Here is a 21,747-nt window from a genome sequence, read left to right as displayed (position 1 = left end):
CTTCTGGTCTTTTGCCTCACTTTTTATACTATTCTTCAGCCTTACTTTACTCTTTTCTACGTCACACTCCAGATTAACACTCCTGTCTGCCTATACGTCGCTCTTATCATCACTGCACACACTTCCTGCTAGTGCTGCTTCTCCTGGACTTGCCTCAGACTTGTCTTTACAGACTCATCTAGGTTTTGTCCTTACAGACTCATAACAACCTGTGTTACTTTGGATAAGCGTATTCAAATACTTTTTTGTTTGGCTGCCATCCTCACACTTTCCCTCTGCCTCTGTTCTCATTTTCATTTTAATCCTCTCTCTCTCTCTCTCTCTCTCTCTCTATATATATATATATATATATATATATATATATATATATATATATATATACACACACACACACACACACACACACACACACACACACACAGACATACATACACACACTGATTTTTATGTACTTTACAGATTAAGGAAGGCAAAATGTGTTCAATCTGCCATCTTGATCCTTATGTCTTTAGTATAGCATATTTTTTGTATTTCCTAACATATAACATTTAGATAGTTAATATAGACTTTAGCCATTGTCTGATCTAAGAGATCTACTGGGCTATTGGCTTTCATTCACTCTGGCCTTACCAATGGGCTCACCATCCTTCTCATGTTGCCATTCCACTCTCCAAGTTTTCTTCATTCTCTAAGCAATCAGGTGTTTTATGGAACCCCAGTTCCCAGGAAGATGGATTCCTTCCTCTGCAGGTCACATAGTGGCACTCAACTAGGAATGATCTGGTGGTGCTGACTAATCTAACCCTAGCCTTCCTTGTAGTCAAGTGGCCTGGAGGGAATCGTCACTGTTACCAGGGATAGGAAGAGAAAGCATGACGAAAAAGTGAAATCTCTCCTTCCCCTGCCCAAAGTGTCCTTCCAAGATCTTTGACCTCAGAGAAGGAGAGCACTTGTTGCTCTTGCAGAGGACCAAGGTTTGATTCCTAGCCCCTATATGACAGCTCCCAGTCATCTATAACTTGAATGTCAGGGGACCCAACACCCTTTTCTATCCTCCCTGGGGTCACTGAATGCAAGTGTTTTTAACCAGTAAGCCATCTCCCCAACTCTAGGAAGAGAGCTCTTTTATTCTAAAAATCAGAATTTCTTTTTCTGAAGTCAAAGATTTGTTATGATATAGTGATCTTGGAAGGAAAGTCAAAGACTTTTTATGATATATTTGTTGTAAAATGGCATGAGAGAGACCTTGGTGGGGTGGAGACAAGGGGAGCAAAGGTAAGTGAGAGACAGACATGCCATGCAGACAGCATTCACATGGAGGATTTCTTTATTGAGGGGAAAGGGAGAGAGGGGCGAGAGAAAGGGAGTGTGCGGTGGGGGGGGGGAGAGACTGGTGGGGGCTGGGGAGAGAAGGAATAAGAGAAGAGTAAGAGGAAGGAGAGAAAGCAGGTAGGGTTCTGCCTTTTAAAGGGATGGGGCAGCGCTTGTGCAGAGAACACACAGCAGGCTGGGGTACTGCTTACATACTGGGCCTGCCTGCAGGCGTGATCCACTCTATCAAGTCTCCAAGAGGCCAGTCAGGTGTATCTCAATGCTAAAAATAGTGATCTTGGAAGGAATTATTCCTGTAATTAGTCTTCTGCATTGTTTTCTATTTAGATTATCTGGAAAATGGCAACAACATTGGAAAGCTTACTTTTTGTTAGGATTTCTATATTAATTAGTATATAACTTACATATATTAACTTGAGCTTTACAACTGTCCTGTGAAATTAATAGTATTACCCTTTCCATTTTATACTCAAACCAGAGTGAAGAGAAAATCCATTATATAAGATACTTTAGTTCTAGAGTGGGCCCCACACTAGACTCTGGCTTCAAAATCAACACTCTTAACCTGTAAGGTCAGGCCTTGTTATTGACGATTCTTTTTTAAGAACCCATGGCCTTGTCCTTGAACTCAAATGTAGCTGCCAATAACCTTAAAAATTCTGTCTACTGTAGATTCTCTAACACTGCATTCAGCTCAGCAGCTGCTTCCACACTGCTTTTCTGGTGTCCAGATGTTTTTCTGAGTTTATAAGTAAGGGTGTTTCTGGGTGAAATTAACATTTGAATTGGTAGGCAGAGTAAAATACTGTCTCTTTTTGTGTTTGGGTCTCTGCCCCTTGATTTGAATATCTGAATAGAACAAAATAGCTGAGGTTAAGCAGGAACTTTTGCTTCTAGACTTGAGCTAGGATACCAGATTTTTCTGCCTTCTGATTCCAGTTAAAGCGTAGTTTTTGGATCTCACCAACTGCTGACTTTCAAGCTCGAGTGTATACCACTGACTCTCCTGGGTCTCCACCTTCTACTGCAGACATTATAACTGGCTAGCCTTATAATGAGGTGAGCCAATAAGTCTCTCTCCTTGTCCCCATTTGTGTTTCCCTGTGGCTTACATTTGTGTATGAATCTGTTCATAGATGAACACATACTTCTATATCCTATATGTATGTATATACAAATATATGTACATATGTTCTATTGTTTCTCTCCAGAAATCTGACTAATACATAACTTAGTTTTTTCCAATAAGAGAAATTTGTTAAATATAATATGAAATGTATATAATATATAAAATAGTATAATATAAAAATTTAGGAAAAGTTTAAAAGGCTATATTAAATTTGAAAATAGCAAGCGATAAGAAGTGCTTATAATAAAATAGGTAATGGAAAGACAAGAAAGTCGCATGATGATAATTCTGCCGCATGAGATTTTTAAATAGAAAGTTGACCTTAGAAGTATTGGAAAGTTGTTGTCCAAAAGATATTAAATAACTACTACAGGAAAAAAAGAAGAAAAAAGAAAGAAGATGTGAAGATGCCAGGGAGACTGAAGAGGGAGCTGTCTGATCATCTCAGATATTAAAGACAAATTTAAAGATGAAAGAACATGAAACTAGACTGTCCTTGAAGAGGGACTTCTGTGACTGAAATAGAAATAAAGGACAAACGTGTAAGAATTTTGTCCATAAACATTGCATCCAAGTATTTGCTAAAATTGTAATAACAAAATATTGTGTACTGAAAAGGGGGGGATACTCTCTTTTTAATGATAGGCCTAACAGGGCCAGAGCAGGGCCTGCTTGAGCACCAAGTTCTAGTGCTTTCTAGAACACAGAGTAGACCTCTGTCTCTTGACCAGCCCGATCTTCTCTTACGATAAGTAATGGACTGTGCCTTGTTACAGAGAACCTGGGAAGAGAAGAAAAGCATTGTGCAGAGGTGGCCTTCATAAAGCCCCAGCGAGGGGCTTATTTTCCAGTGTTGTTAGAGCTTGCAGTTCCCAGAAGTTACAAACATATTCATACATAAAGTTCAGTCACTCAACACGTGCTTAACTACAGCCTGTTAACTGTGGCCTGTTTTTAATAGCATTTAGACACTGGGAGTGCATAGGTGACCAATACAAGATAATCTCTTTGGAAACTTGAAGAATCCCAGGGACTGGGCTAGGAATTGAAGATAGGTTCAGATTTAGACAAGAAGTTTTCAAATTGGGAGTCATGGCCTATATTAACTATCTGGTGGGCAGTAATCATGAGATGCAGGCTTTGGGATCATGGATTCTTCTCTTTATTTATTCTACTTTTACAGGTTAGTTTGTATTGTCAACTTTATTGAAATAAACTATAGAGATTTTGAAATAAACTGAAGAGGGAACTTCAGTTAAGGAATTAGCACAATCATATTAGCCTATGCTCATGTCTATGAACAATTATCATGGTTGATGATTGCTATGGGAGGACCCATCCTATTGTGGGTGGCACCACTCATAGGCAGATGGGCCTAGGTTGTGTGAGAAAGCTAGCTGAGACTGAGCCAAAGAAAGCAAGTCAGTAAGTGTCCTAGCTCTGCGGGACCTACTTCAGTTCCTGCTTGAGTTCCTGCCTTGACCTTCCTCATGATAGACAGTTGCCTGGGGTGTGGGCTAAAATAAAGCCTTTCCTCTCCAAGTTGCTTTTGCTCAGGATGTTTTATCACAGCAGCAGAAAGGAAACTAGAACATTGCTCTAGAGCAGTGGTTCTCAAACTTCCTAACGCTGTGACAATTTAATAGAGTTACTCATGCTGTGCTGACCCCAACCTTAAAATTATTTTCATTGTTTTTTAATAACTGATTTTATGACTGTTGTAAATTGTAATGTAAATAGTTTTGGAGATAGAGAGTTGGCAAGAAGTTGCAACTGTTATGCCCAGATATGGGAGTCCCCGCAAAACCAACCAGGAGACTGAGTCCTGTATGTAAAAGCAAGGAGCCTTTATTCTTACACAAGTTTGCAAACTCAGATTATCTGTGTGTCCAACGTGTTGGAGTGGTTGGAGAGCCCTGAGCTCAGTTAGGGTTTTGTTTTTATAGTAGTAAATGTGGGGGTGAGGGATTTCTAAAGTTCAGGACCCCTGGTTGACTGACATTTGTCTAGGAGTGTCCTAGTGAAAAACAATGAGTATATGCTGGCAGGTGATCTTATCTACAGTGGTTGGAACATTAGGGGAATTTCCTTTGGATGGTCTGTTCCTGGGTGGTGCCTGGATGGTCTCAGATTGTGGTCTTTCTTGGAACCAGATATTGTCTTAGGGTAAACTACTGAAACTCAGGCCTCTCTTGAGCTTGTCAGGGCTGGTTCCTACATTTGCCCTTCACAAGTAGCAATGATAGGACCCAATCATGGGTCCTACTTGCCCATGGGTTTAAGAAGATATTATTGGGACCTAAGAACCATTAACTAGCAGATTTTATTTTTAGAGCAGTGGCCATTGTAATGGATTAAGTAAAATGCTGCAGATCCCTGGCAGCTGCAGCGGCAGAAACGCTGCATGTTCCCAAGTGGCAGCAGTGGGCAGCAGGTCCCGGGAGCAGCCAGTCCTAGGCAGGGAGCCGCGTGGTGGGTAAGAGACCTCAATGGGGCAGCCAGTCCCATGAGAGACAGACAGATGGGCACACCATGAGACCATGCCACAGGTCTCCAAAGGCAGCTAGTCCCAGTCAGGAAGCCACAAGGTGGGTGAGAGACAGAGACATGGATAGGCACCCAATGCAGAGTGAGGCTGGATATTTATTTAGTGGGTTATGGAAGAGAAAGTGGAGAAGGGGAGAAGAGGAGAGAGAGAGAGAGAGAGGCAGAGAAATAAACAAAAAGAGAGAGAGAGAGAGAGAGAGAGAGAGAGAGAGAGAGAGAGAAACAGAGGGGAGAAACGTGGGGAGAGACAGAAACTACCTCTTCAAGAGGGAGACAGGGACTCAGGCTGTAAGGTGAAGTTCAGCTTGCCTCTGTGGATGGGGAAGTTAGTGGGCATAGCTTGTCTCTTAAAAAGTCAAGAAAGATTATTACAGCCATCCTCTTCTATCAGGTCCTGTAGCTCTGATATTTGAGTGCATCCAAATTGTAATTATAATCCTGAATTCCCTCTTTAGTTCTGTGTTTCTGCATAAAGAACCAAAGTGTCTTTTTATTGTAGCACCATGTTAGTTAATAAATCCATTAATTGACAACTCTGTGCCTACTTTTTTTTGGTATGTCAATGGGCATTATAGGTAGCCATATTTGTCCCCCATGCCAGGGAGTTACCCCTTGTCTCAGCATTTCAACCTATTCTGGGAAGAGAACATGGGACAATGTGTTATTTTCTGTAACTACTTCGAGCAGACATTGCATCATCATTATCAGAATCTAAGAAGGCTGAAAGGCTACACAAAGGTAAGGAGGAAATCCAGGCAATAGGGCACTTTTCAGAAGCATCTGGATCACAGACTCTGTTGAAGAAACAGAGAACATTCACATCAGCTGGACAGGTCCACATCAGCTTTCAAGTCCAGGGATCACAGTCATTTTGAGCATTTGTAGTCAGCAACTGATGCTTATATATATCTGCCAGTCAAGTGAAAGCCTATTGAGATGAATTTAAACTAGGACCATAAGTTAAAATTTATGTACTTAAAGGAAAACAATACATTTGAAACTTTCAGGCCCATATTAAAACCCATATCATAGAGAAAACAGATTAATGAGCATCTGTAAAACAGTAGGAATAGACTAATAGCTTTGAGTCCTAGCTAAAACTGCAGATTTTGGTTAGAAGCATGTATATTTTTCTACTGTCTAGAGAGCTAGGTATGGATTGGACAGAGATGTCTTTGGCCTGATGAGAGAAACCTTTAAGTTCATATTTAGATGACAACCTCAATAGATCTAAAATCTTGAGCTTGTGACCCAAATAGTAAGTAGTCATTGCTCTATCAGCTTGTCAGAACTATACCATAGAAGGGGAAAGAAATCAGAAACATTTTCCATATCTTAGCCTGTATTTATATATTAAATCATTTTTAGACCCTCAAAGCTTATGAGCTTTTATATCTTAACACATTTTTTAAAATTAAGGGACCTAATAGTTTTAGAAAAAGCAAGGCTTGATTTCCATATATATAAAGCGAGGCATCAAGCTGGCTAGAGCTTTGTGGAAGGCTCTAGATACCTGCTGCTGCTAAGATGACAAAGTTATAACTAACTTTGCCATCAGTACTATCAGAGATCCCAGAATAACTAATAAATTATACTCGAGTACAGACCAAGCTGCTTTCGAATCTATTAAAAATGACAGGGACTAGAGTCCATATACAGCTAGCCATACCCAGGTCTCCAATGCATTGGAGGCAGAAGTATCTTAGCCAGGCCCATAAGGAGAATATTTTTTTTCCCTGTGGAAGAGGGACATAGAAAAGTCTGACCTTATTTTGTCTAGGCAAAAGTGGTGTAATCAATTGTCCAATGTGGTACTGCTGTTTGTTGAGAGTCTGGGCCAGGTCCTGTCATCATCTTGCCCAGTGGTCAGTGTCATTGTAATCCACTTGGAGACGTCATGGTGTCTCATAATCTTCTTTGGAAACCATAGGTCACTGCTAGGATGTCCAAGTCTCTTTCTAATATAATAAGCCTTTAAAATTATTATTTTAAATGCCATATTCAGATCTCTGAAGTATGAGGGCTACCTACGTATATCTGATTAGATAAACTTTGTTTCTAGTTACTTGTTTTAAGTTTGATTTTGAAAACATATACAGGGAACTAAATAAGGCTTATCTCTGTAATTAATTATATCAGTACTTTAAGGATAACTGACAAACTTTTATTTCCTAACAGTCTATAATAAGTTAGCAGCTTTCATAAGACCAGAACTTTATATTCTGTGATGATTTTGAATTGAAGCTAATAAAGAAACTAAATTAGTCATTCCGAGCTTAAAACCAGAGCAAGTTTGTATTCAACTGTTAATGCCCTCTCCTGGGAAGGCAGGGAAAAGGTCCCAGGGTGAAATGGGAACAGGAGGGAGCCTAGGGGCTAGCATTGGTCTTGACAAGTTCTAAAGCACTACAGCTACTCCTAAGGAAAGGGCCATAAGTTCCTCTTGCCAGAAATAAGGAAGCTGACACCATTTTTAGGGATTAAGAACTTTCTCAAAGCCCCTGGAGGAAATGGGAGCTTTATCTGAATGCCTGACCTTGGGAAAAGGAATTTGTAGTTTTATCTCTGTTAAGTCTGAGTCTTAGAAAACAATTTTTCAACTGAAGTTCCTCTTAATATTAATAAAAAATTATATAACTCAGTTTATCCAAATAGCTTAAGACCAACAAAGTCAGCAAAGACAAGGAGACTAACCATACATTTTTAAGCCTGAATAGACCTTGAGAAAGGAGATACAATTTTTAAACCATTTGTTAATATTTTTAATGCCTTGACCTTTGAATATACTGTCCCATGTTGTGGTGATCCTCCCATTACAATTTTTTTTTGTTGTTACTCTACAACAGTTTTCCCTCTCAACTGCTGTTTTCCAGTGTTATGAATTTCTGGTGTGGGAGAATTGGCTGTATTCTGTCAATCATGTTTTAAATAAATGCTGATTGGCCAGTCAGGAAGTACAGGCAGGAAAACCAGATAGGAAGTAGAGGTGGAGCAAAGAGAACAGGAGTATTCTGAGAAGCAGGAAGCTCCCTTTGCCACTCCTGCCTAGATTCCAAAGAGGCAAGATGTGAGCTGCCCCACTGGGAAAAGTACCGAGCCATATGGCTAACATAGATAAGAATAATGGGTTGATATAAGTTATAAGAGCTAATAAGTAGCCTGAGCTAATGGGCCAATCAGTTTTATAACTTATGGAGATCTCTGTGTGATTTTCTTTGGGACTTGCCAGCTGTAGGGTATGGGGAGGGACAGAAACCCCAACAAGCAAGCCCCTTCATGTTACAAATTTCAATTTAAACACCTGAGAAGCAGGTCGTTTTAGGCTACCCCTGTACAACCCACAAAAGATTGACATCCATAGGCTTGAATGCTCTTCCAAGCCCTCTAATGCTATTCCAAGCTTAAGTCATTGTCTTGCTGCATAGCAAGAAATGAGCATTTCTGTTTCTGGTTAACTTTTGGTGCTTATGGCTGTGATCCTAATTTTATAAGCACAAATGTCCCATAATTGTTCTTAAAAAAATTAAAGTCTCTTAAATGTCTTTGTGCATTATCAAAAATAAAGAACCTCTTTGGCTTCATCTTTGACAGCGTATATGCAGTCTGTCTTTTAGATCTCAGCCTACTCTATTTCACTGTACCTGGTGCTTCTGGTGACTATCACCTGGCACTGGTATTTCTAAAACTGTTAAGATCCATTCTTGCAACTGCACATTCTTTGGGACTCCAGTCCTGCCATACCTCTGTAAGCCTCAGCTGTTTCCTAGGACCTCTTTATGTCTTTATAACCATTATCACCTGGGTGACTCTTAAATTAACAATGTCTACCTGGCAGAACAAGGTGCATTTTTGAGTATAAAAACAATGAGGTGCAGCTTTAGTATTTTAAATCTTATATATATATATTTTAAACCTGTCTTTAGAATGGGACACGAGCCATCATACAAAAATCTATCCCAATCCAAACTGTCTTGGAGATTTATTGTTGCCTTCTACCTAGGCCCACTCCACATGGTCACCTTTAGTCAAGATGGTGGTGGAATCTTGTGGCATCCTTTTTTTTTAACTCTTGCAAAACGGCAATTCAAAATTTATAATTGAATCATGCCTTATGGTTTCTTTAAAATTACCCATGCATCGATTTTAATCCATTTCCAGTGTTACTAATTAACTTTTAACTAGTTTTAATTATTTAACTATTTTAATTTTAACAGATTTTTGACCATGTCTAACAAGATAAAGTTATAAATCTGAAGCTACAAAATGTTCACATAAACCAAGTCATTTTTTTTTGTTGTTCTAATTTGTTTTCTTCTCTTTGTCATTGTGTTTGGGACTCAGACTGACAGAGTGACAGAGGAAACTTTTAAATAAGCATAGGTCTACCGAAGGAAGAGCCATAATCCAATTCTAAAGCCAGTTTTTCAATAAAGAACAGCATAAAACAGTTTTAACATTATCTACATAAAAAGTCATCTGAATTTCTGCAAACCAAACTGAAAACCAGAGATCAGAGATAAATTCTGAGGTCATGCCCATAAATGTGGCCACAGCAGTGATGAGTGGCAGAGACAGCAAAAATATACAAATCATTTCTGACTCAGCTCCATGCTTGCAAGAAAACTTATATAGACACATATTTTTAATAAACCAAGCATATTCAGTATTTGCAGATATGAGAAAGCACCGCAAACACAGTTCACATCCTCTTCTGACCTTCTATAACTTTCTATATACCCTTAATCCATTTTTCCTCTCTTCCATTCTTTCAGTCTCCTGCTTTCTCCCTCACTTTCCAGATAACATAAGAACTCTTACCAAAGTTTTCCTTGGTTTCCCTCAGTAGTTTATAATATATTGTATGGCTACAACATTTTAAACAAGAACAGAAATATGCATATATTATAAAAAATAACTTTAAATTTGCATCACATAAAATCCTGTACCAGTGTGAAACATCTAAAGCTAACAGTAGTTTTTCTTCCATACTCTAACCAATAATCATTTGTAACCAGCCCCTCTAAATGATGACAGATACTGATAACCCATTGGATCTGCATGACCAAAGCAGCTCTGGTGGAGGGAAGTCTGGCTATAGTATCATAACACAGCCACCACAGCTTAACACCTATAGCCAGTGACTGTTACTCATTGCCTTGGCCCATGGAGCCTAACCTTGGTCAGGTTTGGCCAGAAGTCAAGGCATGCAGCCCCCAGGGCAGGCTAAGGGAACACATCTATCTAGCTTGGAAGGGGATGGGTAACTTCTCCAGCATAGCAATTAACCCAGATTTTTCTGTCTAGTGTTTGAAATTCTATTGGGGCACATACCCCTTGCAAGCTGTGGCTGCCAGCATTGCTACATTGTCACAATAAGGTTGTATAGCCCAGCCACCCATCTGTACAAGCATACTGCCCTGCAGCCTACTGCTTGTATGGCAAACTTGCCCGCGTTTCCGCCCCACCCCACTACAGGCCAAGGCTGACTCCTTTCAGTGAAATTTTTAAAGCAGATAGAGGTTGTTTGTGTCATCCCTTTTAGGAAAATATACCCTTGGCCCTATTTCTAAAGTCCTGTAAGTAATCTAATATCAAAGTCAAAAAAGTAGTGCTTTGAGACCATTCCATCACATCAGTCTCATAAGTAAGAAAGAAGATGAACAAAAGACAAAAACAAACAACACATAGAACAATACAGAGTCCTCCTGGAGCCTGGAGGCAAAACTGAACCAAAGATGACAACCTCAAGCTATTTTACAGGAGCAACCCACTTGTCTATCTACAGAACTGTAACTGGGATGGAGGGAGCATCCCACACATCTATCTACAGAAACCAAAGAGATCCACTCTCATACAGATGGTCCTGTATCTACAGATGAGCCCTAGGGACATCTCCCCAAGTAACACACCTGTGATCTTTCTGTGCATCCATGTAGACTGTCTACAGCCTCTCATGAATTCTGGGCCCACTTACAGAAGGATATCCATGCAGCAAGACACAAGAAAAGAAACACACACACACATACACACACACACACACACACACACAAAACACAGAAAACTTACCTGCCACTGAAGGATCTACAGGGTAGTGGTCCTGGTGGGACTGGGGGAGCTCAGAGAGTCCCCAAATGTTATGTCCAGATCATTGAGTCCCTCCCAAAGCTAACTAGGAGACCGAGTTCTATATGTAAAAGCAAAGAGCCTTTATTCTTCCACAAGATTGCAAACTCGGACTCTCCATGTGTCTAATGTGTTGGAGTGGTCAGAGAGCCCAAGTTCAGTTAGGGCTGGGTTTTTATAGTAGCAAAGGTGGGGGTGAGGGATTTCTAGGGTTCAGGACCCCTGATTGACTGACATTTACCTGGGGATGTCCTGGTGAAAAGTGACGGGTGTGTGCTGGCAGGTAACCCTATCTATAAGGTTGGAACGTTAGGAATTTCCTTTGGATGGTCTGTTCCTGGGTGGTGCCTGGGTAGTCTCAGTTTGTGGTCTTTCTTGGAATCAGATGTTGCCTTAGGGTAAACTACTGAGACCCAGGCTTCTCTTGAGGCCTTGAGGATCATGACTGGGTCCTATAGCAACCCATACACTGAGAATCCCTGCCCCAGTGCCTAGTCATGTTGCTATGATATCTCTGTGGCATCATGCTTAGATTTGTCTCTTGGTTATAATTTGGGCTTTGTTTTCTAGTACAATACTGAATATGACTGACATTTATTCATTCATTCAACAAATGTTAGGTGCTGGGGATACATCAGAGAGTAGAACTTTGATGCTAGTCATGGTAATACAGACAAAATTATGAAAAAATATGTGGTATTCAGTAGTATGGTGAAGATAGATAAATCAGAATAAGAAAGACAGGTTATTGGGAGGTTATTGTTATTTTTTTGCATGTTATCAGGTAGTGCAGGACAATTGTATTCTGTCAATTATGTTTTAAATAAACACTGATTGGTCAGTAACCAGGCAGGAAGTATAGGCAGGACAACCAGACAGGAAGTAGAGGTGGGGCAATGAGACCAGGAGAATTCTAGGAAGAAGGAAGTCCATTCCTCCCCAGTCCTGTCCAGACACCGAAGAAGGAAGATGTGACCTGCCCCGCTGAAAAAGATACTGAGTCATCTGGCTAACATATACTAGAGTAATGGGCTAATATAAGTTATAAGAGTTAATAAGAAGCCTGAGCTAACAGGCCAATCAGTTTATAATTTATGTACACCTCCGTGTGATTTTCTTTGGGGCTTAACAACTGTGGAAACTGGGCAGGACAGAAACCCCAACAAGCAGGCCCTCAGTCAACAGTCAGGGAAGTTCTCTCTATAGTTGTACTTGAACAGAAATGGAAGGAATTGTGTGTGAGAGTCAGGCTGTGCTGGACTCGCAGGACAGCCCAGTATAGGGTGATAGCAATGCCTAGGCTAAACACAGTGCGTAAAGAAGCATGACCAGAGATCACAAGAGCTAGAGGAGCATGAGATGTGCCGCCTCCAAGCCTTGGTTTCAGTCTGAGACTGAAATCTTGGAGGGTTTGACCAGCGAAGTGACACCAGCTGATAGGATTTGGTATGACTTGAAAGCTTACTGTGAACTGTCACATAAAGACTAATCTTGGAATGGGGAAGGTAAAGTTAAAAGAAGGAAAAGAAGCTGGGAGTAAATCAGAGTAGACAGCGAAAGAGTTGTCTGTGGCATAGACCAGGTTGAACGAGTGCGTTAGGAGCAAGGGAAGCCATTCTGAATACTGTAGGGCTGGAGGGATTTGCTGTTAGACTGGATGTGGAGCATGGTGCATAGACTTAACATTCCTTCCTGAGGCCAACAGAGCCGCTTTCTAAGAGTTGAGTGTCAACTCTTCTGACTCTGCTAAGAACCGTGGCATTCACCTTCCTTACTGCCTCTATTAGGTTTTTTCCAATTCTGCTACAGCATTTGAGATGTATTTTCTGTCTTAAAATAAGTTCTAAGTTAAATGACTTTCATTATGTTTTGAAATGTATATTAATCTAAGAAAAAATAGTACAAACTCTATAGAAATATGATTATGGAATTGATGCTTAAGGACTTGTATGATCATTAAATTAAATATGGGCACATAAAAAGTCCTGATGAAGAAAGTTCCAGGAAAATGAACCTGTGTTTCCATAGCAAAAAAAAAAAAAAAAAAAAGTGTTTCAGAATTCTATTCTTGCATGTCACAGTGAGAAGTTTAGTCTAGAAATTTCCACTGGGAACTAAAGGAGCACAAAATCTGCTGGTGACGTATATGCCGTCTGCTCATTACCCTGTTTATAATGCAGGCCAGTGTGTACAGAAAAGGAGCTGGAGGTCGCATTACTGCATCCTTGGGTCGGACCAAGGGAGTCTCACTTTGCTGCTGTATTGTGGCTGTGACATGGATGCCTGCTCCTCCACACCCCAACAGGAGCTGATTAGCACTCTGGTGCCCTATTTAAGCTTTCTAGCTCCAGAGAGAAGCTATTTTGAAAAGTGAAAAGATTACACTCTGATAATAGAGCCTTACACATGTGGATGGTTCACAGAGGATTAAAAGACAGGTTCAGAATAAATGCAGCCTGCACCTGATGGAACGAGGGTGAATCACCTTGCACTGACTAGCAGGGCTGTTCAAAGAAAGTTCTCTGCTCAGATCATTGATGTCTCTGTGAGCCAATGCAGCGGTGAGGGGTTAGGGGGCTTGTCTGACTGCTGTCTCCTCGAGAAATCAATTATATTGTTGCATAGTCCTGTGATGTGTCCAGGATCTATGTCCTAATTGATAAATATCTCTGTTCCAGCTGTGATCTCTTTCTATGTGTTCCCACATGGGAACATTTTCCCCAGGATCACCAATCACCTTAAGACGGGTATTTCATATTTGTTCTAGTTTATTTTAAAGATAAAATGATGCAGATTAGAATCATTTTGTAATTTCAGGCTAAGACTGTTGGAACTTGCACCAGAAAGATGTGTTGGTGAATGGGGCCTTTAGGTTGCAGGTCAGATTTGAAGTCAAAGCTCAAGAAAACTGACTCACTCAACTATGCTTCTACCTGTGTTTATTTACCAAGAGAAACTACATAGTTTAGGAGTTGGTGTGTGTTGTGACATGACATTGAACTTTTTTTGTAAGTTCAATTTGAATTTTAATATTGTTTATTTCATATCAATATCCCCTCTTCTGTTCAAGTGACAACAACTTTTCATCCACAGAAACCCACATGGAGTATTCTTGAAGAGAGTATGGCCTGGCGATACACATGGCTTGTCAGATGACCTTTGAAGATAGTTTTATTCAACTAGATGTGGCTCATACCAGCCCAAAGGACAATGAAGCTGAAGAATTGCTATGACTTCCAGACCACACTAGGATATAGAGCTAGATCCTATCTCAGAAAAAAAAAAACAAGTAAAATCAGATATATATAAATAGCAGTGACTACTCATTTGAAGGAGGAATTTACATGTGTGGCAAATGACAGAACCTTTTCTTATTAATTTCTGAAAGATGAATTACAGCAGCAATGTGTCTTCCTAAATTTTTCCTTTATGTACATAACACATAGTCCCAAGAGGAATACATGGAATTAAGAATTTGAAGGAATATAGCTATGAAGTTTCCCACTAGGAAATTAAATCTGAAAGTCACTTGAAAGTACTGTGAGCTAAGATATAAACTCTTTCAACATCTCAATTTCTTGATGTTTCTAGATTGCGTACTATATACTTACTGAGATTGTGACAATAATTGCTCAGATTTAAAGGCAATATAAAGAGATATGTATCAAAGTAAAACAAAAACTATTTAAATCACTTTTATATATGACCAGGGAGGGTTTATTGTTATAGTACTTGAGTGGTGTAGGAGGTCCTTCTGTTTGTTTGTTGCTTTCATTGGTTAATGAATAAAGAAACTGCCTTGGTCTGTTGATAGGGCAAAACTTAGGTAGGCGGGAAGACAGAACTGAATGCTGGGAGAAGGAAAGAGTCAGGGAGATGCCATGGATCTACCACCAGAGTAAGGCATGCTGCCAAAATTTAGCCAGTAAGCCACTGCCACAAGGCGATACACAGATTACTATAAGTGGCCAGGCAGCCAGGATGAACAAGCAGTCCTCTTCCAGTAACCAGTTGAGCACAAACTGGTTCTTAGAAAAGATTCTGGCACGAGTTATTTTCTACTCAGAGAACAACCTAGGAAACTCATAATTAAATATCTATATTCAGTAACATTAATTAAACATATTAGATGTGTATTATGTATCAAGGGCCATACTTGCTAGTGAGAATTTTTTGATGGAAAGGTTTAAGACCTTTGTCTAGGTTCTACAGCCAAGAAGCTCCACCCAACACCTTCTTCTGAACCCTGTGAAAGGTAGAAGAGAGGGTTAATATGCATTATGTAGTCCACCATTTGTGTCCTAGATCCTCTCAGGTATCTAATGCGTCTTTTTCTGATTCAAGCCTATACTGTAAGTAAAAAAGACTGCCATCCGCATGGAGTATCAGTTGTAATGGGTTTCAAGCTGCATGTCTGAGAACTTGGTCAAAATAACAAGAATCAGGGTAGCATCAGTAACCCTCACACACTCCGGTATGGCTCCCACCCTTCTCCTGGCGCTGCTGCCACTGGGAGGCCACATAGCTGACAAGGACAAGATCACTGGAGCCTCCAGACTCCACAGGGATGGGAAGGACTTGGAAGTGCTCGAACATATCAAAAATGGACTAGAAAATGGATTAAACTGGCAGTGACTCTCCTCTTCAATGCCAAACACAGGTGCTTGGCCCTGCCCTAGAAGTTGAGAGTGAGGACATATTCATTACATCTTGTCTCACGTATCAGGAAGGCACTATGGGAGCCATGGTATGGGAGGTACTTTTGTCTGTCTGATGCTTTCATTGCTTAATGAATAAAGAACTGCTTTGAACCTATGGCAGGGAAGAACAAAACAAGGAAGGGAAAGCTAGGCTGTATGCTGGGAGAGAGAAAGTGGAGTCAGAGAGATGTCATGTAGCTGCTGCCAGAGTCAGACATGCTGAAACTTTGCCAGTAAGCCACAGCCTCATGGCGATGCACAGATTACTAGAAATGGGTTAAATTAAGACATAAGAGTTAGCCAATAAGAAGTTAGAGCTAACGGGCCCAAACAGTGTTTTAATAAATACAGTTTCTGTGTGATTTTTCAGATCTAAGCTAGCTGGGCAGCTGGGAACCAAAAAGCAACCCTCCTTGCAACAGACTGGCATCCACGTGGCCAACTAAAATCCACTTAAAAACCTGAGAGAGCTTAAAAAGTAATTCTAGACACAAAAATACAGAGTTTAACACAGCTTCTTGCTGTTTGCTGGTGGTATGCTGTGGCTCCTTTAAGAGAGGTTTTCCTGATTCAGCTGAAGCAAAAACAAAACAAAACTTATACAGTTTTAAAATGTGGCTTCCTGGGCCGTGCTGCCAGCATGAACTCTGGCTATGAAGCATTTGAATGGTATTTGTGGGTCCAGGTGTTTGTGTGTCCACTCAGGTCCTGGTGGAAAGTAACTGAGACCATGACCACGGCTAAGTACTCCCCACCTGGGCAGGCAGCAGGATCAGGTCTACTAGGTGTGCACAGGCAAGAGAGCATGGCAGATTGCTGTCGCCATACACAGAGATATTTTCAGGCCACACAGTGCACTTCAGGGCATATTTAGCTATTACTAAGATAAAAAAGGGGGGAGGGTTATGTGCTTCATGCTCATTCTGAGTTAAAGTGCTGAGCATGGCTCTTACCTGGAGGCCCCAGAACTGGCAATAATGGTATCTCCGCCATTTTAAAAGTAGAGAGAGGTGGATCCAGCATTCAAAGCAGCTGCAACTAAGCTGCTTACCATTTTAAAAGCTCTTCAAGACAATAAAGAATTAAAGATATTGCAATAAGGGCAAATTCAGACATGAAAGAACTCTAAATGGGTCACGGTGTTTGATAAATGTATGTAGGCTTGGGAAAGAGAAGAAAAAGAGTATAGAGAGTTGAAAAAGAAGTAAATCATTTAAATAAAAAATCTTTAAAGAGACAGAATACAGATAGTCACAGATTAAAAGGAATAAAGAAAAATAAGCCACGTAAAGATGGACTATGCACAAAGAGTCTGGATTATGTATATTATTATGTTTTCTTTGAATTTTTTGAACTGTGAGGGAGCTAAGTACAGAGAAACATTTCATTGTATGGGCTGCTAAGCTAAACCAGAATGTATATTATAAAGGTACCATGACTTCAAAATTTGGGTCTAAGGATATGTTGCTTTGGAAAAAATGATCTTCTTTTGTTTCCACTGAGGATGAGAACCTGTGGATTTATTCCAGGCTAATATGGTTTGATAGATTACAAGCCCCCAAGAGGTTGCTATGAATACCTTCAAAAAATTACTTCACTCAATAAACAGCAAGAAGAAGTTTTGACAGAATTGCACCCATATTCCCAAATATTGTTTGTAAATGTTTCTTTACATTTAAAAGGGGATATGCTATAGAGATTTGCATGGGTATGGATCTTGGTTTATTGATGCAAATTTAAGGTTAATCTTGTTATATGTATTTTTCTGCTCTTGATTAAGGTATTGTGATTTGTAGTTCATTTAAAAATATAATGTATAATTAATAAATAGAGGTTAATAGTCATCTATAATAGTCAAACTTGTAGTCATGTTAGTTAGATTTTCTAGATGTACAGAGATATATTTCAACTAGATAGGTATTCTTCAAATCTTTCAGAGACCTTCAGAATATTGCATTTAAAATGTTTAAGAACTTAAGACTTTTCATGACAGTGAGACATATCTGCTCCTGGCAACACCAACCTGTCTCAAGAGGATGATGGGCTTTGAAGAGGCACTTTATAGAGTTGGTTGACCATTTGGAAAGAAACTGTTCTTGCCTGGACTTCTTGATAAACTGGACACGCAGGACCCACAGAGAAGTGACTGCTAAACTTGCCTAAAGGTGAGATGATCCTTTGGGGTTCCTGACTCATGAAAGAGTCTGCTAGACATTCTGTAGGACACACACACACACACACACACACACACACACACACACACACACAAATGTGATGGACAAACTGCCAGTATAAGTGGAACTGTCTTTGAAATTTCCTGCTTTGTGAAAAAGTCTGCTAGATACTGTGGACCTGTAGGCTGAAGATGGATGCCCCAACAGTACAGAAGAATTTTGGGTGACTGTCCTGGCAGCAAGATGTCTCTGTCGACTGTAGAATTTTGGAAGTTGCTTATAATGCACTTCCTAAACAGTAATATATAGGTAATATTATATCCTTCTGGAGTCTTTGATGGAGTTGAAGAATAGATAGATAGTTATAGATATATTTTTCCTTAGTTACTATAAAAGATAAAGTAAATATAAATGTTGTAACTGTAATTCTTGCTTGATAACTGTTTTGTTATATGTAATTTTACTATGTGAAAGCCTTTTGTATAAACAGAAAAAGGAAAATGATGTGGGAGGTCCTTCTGTCTGTATGTTGCTTTTATTGGTTAAAACTGCTTTGAGTCTATGGCATAGAAGAACAGAACTAGGCAAGGAAAGCTAGGCTGTATGCTGGGAGAAAGAAGGTGGAGTTAGAGAGATGCCATAGAGCCACTGCCAGAGTCAGACATGCCAAAACTTTGTTGGTAAGCCACAGCCTCGTGGCAATGCACAGATTACTAGAAATTGGTTAAAGTAAGATGTAAGAATTAGCCAATAAGACCTAATGGGCCAAGCAGTGTTTTAATTAATATAGTTTCTATGTGTATAATTATTTCGGGTCTAAGCTAGTTGGGCAGCCAGGAACCAACAAGCAGCCCTCCTTGCAACAGAGCCAGTGCCTCCTTCCAGCACTAACTGGGCAGCCTTGAGTCAAGAGACCTTGCCATGGAACCAAGGATATCCTGAGAGGGGTTGATCCCCCTCAGCACCTTCTGACTCTCCCTGGAACAGGAACGACCCTGTGGCTACTTCTGAGGTATCCAGGGGGAGTGGGGTGGTTGAGAGGCAATGAACTGTCCCTGCTCAGGGCCCTTCCTCAATGTGAATGTGAGGGGACAATTTCAGAGGAAGCAGTTCCATTGAGTCAAAGTGGGAGCAGCAATGCAGGCAGAACTAGGGGAGAAGGTTGCTGATGACTGTTCAGAAGGGCCCGCATAAGAACCCTGCAACAGGCGGTCATTGCTCTTGCTGGGTCCCAGCAGCAGATCCTGGCTGGGCAGACTCTCTGAATGATTCAGGCAGGGCAACTCCAGGCTTTCTGTGTTACCTTTTGTGAGGAAGGCACTCCCAGAGGCCAGAGGAAGAGTCATAGGACAGGGGCTGATAGTAGGGCAGAGTCCAGGGCTTAAACTGGATGTCAGGCACCTGGGCTTCATATCTAGTACATCAGTTGTCTCCAGAATGTACTTTGAAGGGTCTGCTACCTTAACCACAAATGTGTTCTCCCTATCAGGCATATCTAGGGTCATGGCTGTGCAGAAATCATTGAGAGTAGAACAGGGAATGCTGAGTAGGGGCTGGGATGCCTAGGGTGGCATGAAGAACTCCAAGCAACTTCCTCCTTTTCCTCCTTCACTTTGTAGCAGGAGAAGATACTTCTGCCACTGAGACCGCCCTCCTCCCCCTGAGGTCATCCCAGCTGCCCCTCCTCCATGACCCACTCCTGCTGGGTCAGGGGCAGCTTCTTCAGCCCCCAGAAAACTGAACAGCTCTTCTCTTTGTACCATTCCTGTAATGGATTAAGTAAGTATGCTGTGGATTCCCAAGTGTCTGCAGCAGCAGAAATGCTGCAGGTCCCGAAGTGGCGGCAGTGGGCAGTGGGTCCCAAGAGCAGCCAGTCCCAGGCAGGGAAGGCACAGTTCTCCAAGTGGCTGCAGTGGGTCACAAGGGGCAGCGAGTGCCGTGAGGAGAGACAAATGGAATGGCACACCACGAAACCTTGCTGCAGGTCTCCAAAGGCAGCTGGTCCCAGACAGGGAGCCACGCGGTGGGTGAGAGACAGAGACATGGATAGGCTCGCCATGCAGAGTGAGGTTGGATGTTATTTAGTGGGTTATGGAAGGGAAGGGGAGAGAGGGTAAGGGGAAAAAGGGGACTATGAGGGAGGGAGGGAAAGAGAGAGAGAGAGAGGGAGGAGGGGGAGAGAGAGAAAGAGAGAGAGAGAGAGAGAGAGAGAGAGAGAGAGAGAGAGAGAGAGAGAGAGAAGGGAAGAAGAAATGGGGGAGAATGGAGCTAGGCAGAAGCTGTCTCTTAGGGAAAGAGACAGAAAAGAGAGGGGACTCGGGCTGGAAGCTAAAGATCAGCTTGGGGGGGGGGGAGTGGGCGTGGATTGTCTCTTAAAGGGCAGAGCTGATTGTTACATTTACTGTTCTGTCTTTCAAGGTTCCCCCTCCACCACTCAATCTCAGTCTCTCAAAGTGGTAAGTCCCTTTGTCCCCAGGGAATGTGCCGTCACTAGCCAATCCCCTACTAACCGTCCCAGCACCACCAGAGGAATTGGAGTTGCTGTTTCCACCTAGGACTGAAGGGCTGACGTGGCCTTCAGAGGCCCAACTGGGGAGGAAGTGTCAATGGCCCCTTGCCACTGCAGGATGCCTCTTATAGAAATTCTGACTGAGCGACCCACTGAAGGGAAGGAAAAGTAAAGTTTCTTGAGACTTTGAGGATGCTGTAGAACATGAAGAGACTGAAGAAGGAAGGGGGCCAGCGAGGTCCTCAGAAGATAGAGATGGGTCCATCACAGCCGGGACCCTGCCCTTTCTGCAGCTGTCAAGGGGCAAGTCATGTGATGGTTCAGTCTGCACACCAAGAATCAGTGGGGTCAAGACAGTTGGGGAGAGTAAGCCCAAGGTCCAGGCCACCTCAGCTTCAAAATGGCCAGAAAAAGCAGCTTTTGCTCCAGGCTCTACATATTGTGGGTGGGAGGCCAGGTAGAGGCAAAAACTGGGTAAAATCTAGGGCAGGAGCCCTCACATGGGACTCACAAAACTCTTGCCGACCTGGGGGAAAGGGTGATGGCAGCACTTCCAGAGAAGGGATGACTCCATCCTCCGGGGAAGGAGCATCATTCACAATGGGCCCCAGGAGGAGCCTGTGAGGAGCTACAGCAAAGAAGAAAGCGGCCAGAAGACATGGGGCGAGCAGCAACAACTGCATCCTGGTCCCCACGCTCAGCTCCAGAGTCAAGCTAGTAGAAGTAGCCGCCATCTGAGGAGAATGTTCCAATCCCAGAAGGGAAAGGGGATTCAACCACAGTTGAACGGCAAAAGCCTTTCTGTGAATTAAGAGAACAGCCAGCTCCCCATGGCTCTCAACTGCTGGACTGTAACCGGATTAGTTGGGATGAGAGGCTAGGAGCGGAAGTTAACAGTCCACACTCCGAAGAGCAGTCAGGACTCCCTGGAAAGCAAGAGAGCCTTCAGACCATCCCAGAGAGTGGCCCTGGGACAAGTCATTAGTTGCTCTCAGGCTACAAGGGAGTCTGACAAGGACAAGGAATGAAGGGAAAGTACTGTTTGCTGACCCAGTGTGCTGCTTATAGTGAGGAACTTCCGCGGTTTGTTAGGCCATACATTTACACAGTGATTCCAGGTTAAAAGGACCTGACTAAGGGTCCTTTATTGGTTCTACCTCCTGGGTGGTCAGCCCTTATGTGGAGGTACTGGGACAAACTGAGTCACGATGGAGAATTCCTAACCAAGACGAT

At 41.7% G+C, this 21,747-nt stretch overlaps 1 pseudogene; it reads right to left on the bottom strand.

The window, feature by feature from the left end:
• Positions 1 to 15,532: 15,532 nt before the first annotated feature.
• LOC125395271 (SH2B adapter protein 1 pseudogene) lies at positions 15,533 to 21,248 on the bottom strand (annotated as a pseudogene).
• Positions 21,249 to 21,747: the final 499 nt, after the last annotated feature.

Source organism: Myodes glareolus, chromosome 7 (genome assembly GCF_982192425.1).
Source record: "Myodes glareolus chromosome 7, mMyoGla1.1, whole genome shotgun sequence".
NCBI classification, from domain to species: Eukaryota; Metazoa; Chordata; class Mammalia; order Rodentia; family Cricetidae; genus Myodes; species Myodes glareolus.
The sequence above is the reverse complement of the archived record's forward strand: the minus strand, read 5'-3'. Positions and strand labels throughout refer to the sequence as shown.